The sequence below is a fragment of the Rhinatrema bivittatum genome, chromosome 2, assembly GCF_901001135.1.
Source record: "Rhinatrema bivittatum chromosome 2, aRhiBiv1.1, whole genome shotgun sequence".
Lineage (NCBI taxonomy): Eukaryota > Metazoa > Chordata > Amphibia > Gymnophiona > Rhinatrematidae > Rhinatrema > Rhinatrema bivittatum.
Genome location: NC_042616.1, coordinates 412,700,342 through 412,703,063, shown reverse-complemented (window position 1 = coordinate 412,703,063; position 2,722 = coordinate 412,700,342). Strand labels below are relative to the sequence as shown.

The 2,722-nt window shown below is 48.3% G+C and overlaps 1 long non-coding RNA gene across 1 annotated transcript; it reads right to left on the bottom strand.

Annotated features, from left to right (window-relative positions):
- Positions 1–1,343: 1,343 nt before the first annotated feature.
- On the bottom strand, positions 1,344–2,406 carry LOC115086152. Its single transcript, XR_003855112.1, has 3 exons — positions 2,137–2,406; positions 1,549–1,645; positions 1,344–1,472 (listed from the first exon to the last, which is right to left on the bottom strand). It is a non-coding gene; the product is annotated as an uncharacterized LOC115086152 (long non-coding RNA).
- Positions 2,407–2,722: the final 316 nt, after the last annotated feature.

The following is a 2,722-nucleotide window of genomic DNA, read 5'->3' as shown; positions in this document are numbered from 1 at the left end:
AACACCCACAGATTGAAAGCCCCTGGCCTGGATGGCTACAGTTCAGAGTTCTATAAATGTCTTTATAGACCCACTCACACAGTTCCTTCCATAAATGTTCAATGCTTTGATTAATACAGGTGCTTATCCAAAACATGGGAATGTGGCCCATGTGACCCTCATTCCCAAACCTGGGAAAGATCCCTTACAGCCCGCTTCTTATCACCCCATATCTCTTTAAATGTGGACCACATACTACTGGCCAAGATTTTGGCGGACCGGCTAGCTGGTATTTTGCCATCCTTGATCAAACCAGGGCAGGTAAGCTTTGTTAGGAAACATTATGCCCTCACGAATGTTCGGCTGGTGATCACCGCCATGGTGCTCTGTAATCGGATGAACACTTCTTATCTAGTTGTCAGTTTTGACACAGAAAAAGTCTTTGACTGAGTGGAATGGGGCATCATGTTTCATTTGCTTAGTTCTGTGGGATTTGGAGGGTTTTTCTATAAAGCCATTCAGTTGCTCTACCACTATCTGACTGCCTCTATTCTGTTTAATGGTGTGCACTCCACTCCTTTTTCTGTCTCAAGGTTTACTCACCAGGGATGCCCGCTGTCGCCACTACTTTTTCTTCTTACCCTAGAGCCCATGTTGTTAGCTATGCAGGAGTCACCCACAATACGAGGCATACAATTACACTCTTGGACACAGAAGGAGATATTCAAATATGCAGCATTTGCGGATGATATATTAGTTTTTCTCACGCATCCTCAAAGTTCGCTACCTGCGTTGCTATGTTTACCTCCTTTGGGGCCTTTTCAGGTTTGCGGCTTAACTGGGACAAATTGGAAGCCCTGGCTTTCCCGGAGGCCCTTAAAGAGCGATGGGATGGTGCTTTCCCACCACGCTGGGCTGTAGACTCCATCAAGTACCTCGGGATACACCTGTCCACTGATTTAGCTGCCATTTATGGCCTCAATATACCGGGCCTGCTTACACTCACTCAGGATATGATACGAGCTTAGCGGGAGTTACCCCTATCTCTCGGGGGCCATATTCATCTCTTCAAAATGGTTTTCCTGCCTAAATGGCTTTATGTCCTACAAAATTTCCCGCTTTCACTTAAACAGCATGATATCGGGCGCTTGGACAAAATGCTACGTGTTTTTCTGTGGCGGGAGAAAAAGGCTCATGTACCCTTAGTTTGGCTGAAATTGCGGTGGCAGTTGGGAGGTATGGGGTCCCAGACTTTACGAAAATCAACCGAAGCCAACCTTGCACATAAGCAAGTACTCACATAAACATAGTGCAGGAAAGAATATACAGTTCCATTGAAACTTCAAATATACTTTTATTGTATCTTCAGGCATTCAAAGTTCATTTAAGTAAGGCAACTCCATTCCAAGTAAACAAGCGGAAATTTTAAAGTCCCCCGACACGGTCTGTGTTTCGGGTAAGCTGCATCAGGAGGGACCACAGCAAATTTTAATCTATAATAAAATAACATACATCAAGAATGGAACAATTAAGGCTGCGGATGAAGAAATGTAAAATGAAAGTTCATACCTTTATAGTTGACAACAGGAGCGCAACGCCTTGTAACAGTGACAGCCATTTAAAGGACAAAAAGGCGCGAAAGAGAAAAGATCTCTCTCGCGAGATGCTGAAAGCGATAGGAACACAGTGACACACATGTAGAATTAATAGCTCATTAATAAAATAAGTACCATTCTATTTCCTTGTTTAGACCATTGGGTGAAACTGTGTCTAAGGTAAAAATCCAGCGCTGTTCTCTCCGACCTAGTATCCCGGCAAAGTCTCCCCCCCGGCGAGGGAGTGCGACTACCTCCAGGACTAGGAAGGAGAGAGCAGCGACGGAGTGGCCCGCCTGGAGCCAGTGTGATACCAGAGGCTCATCGATTCTGGAGGATCTAATATTACAACAGTGCTCAATGATCCTTGTCTTGATCATACGTGAAGTCTTGCCCACATATAACAGGGGGCAAGGGCACTTAACCACATATACTACTCCTCTAGTAGTGCAGTCAGTTTTAGAGAACAATTTGAACACACGTCCAGTTTTTGGGTGTACAAATTGTGTGGACAATTCCGTACGCTGGCACATAGTGCAATGGCCACAGGGCGAATGCTCACCTCTCACATATGGTCGCACTTCACTAGGGTGACTTGCTGTGTGTACCAGCCGGTCCCGTAAGTTGGTCCCTCTTTTAAAAGTAAAGCGGAGTGGTCCATGCATAAGGTCATTAAGGGAGAGAGCTGCCCAATGTCTTTTTATCATATTGGCTATGGACCAGCCTACAACAGAGAAAGGAAGGATGTGTCATCAGAAGGCAAAGGTGGTGTGAAAAGCCATTCCCGGTGCGTATATAGTGCCCGCTTGAACGCTTTCTTTATGACCCTCGGTGGATAACCCCTCTCTGAAAATCGGACAGATAGGCACCGGCTGCCCAAAATCGGCAGCCTTGCGCGTGCCGAGCCGCACAGCCTGCCTCCATTCCCTCTGAGGCCGTTCCGAAATCGGAGCGGCCTCGGAGGGAATGGAGGCAGGCAACCCGGGGGCGGTTCCGGAGGGTGCGGCCACGCCCCCGGACCGCCCCGGGCCGAAGCCACGCCCCCGGACCGCCCCCGAAATGCCGCATCCCACCCCCAAAACGCCGCATCGATTGGCCCCGCCCCCGACACGCCCCGGACACGCCCCCGACAAAAACCCCCGGGACTT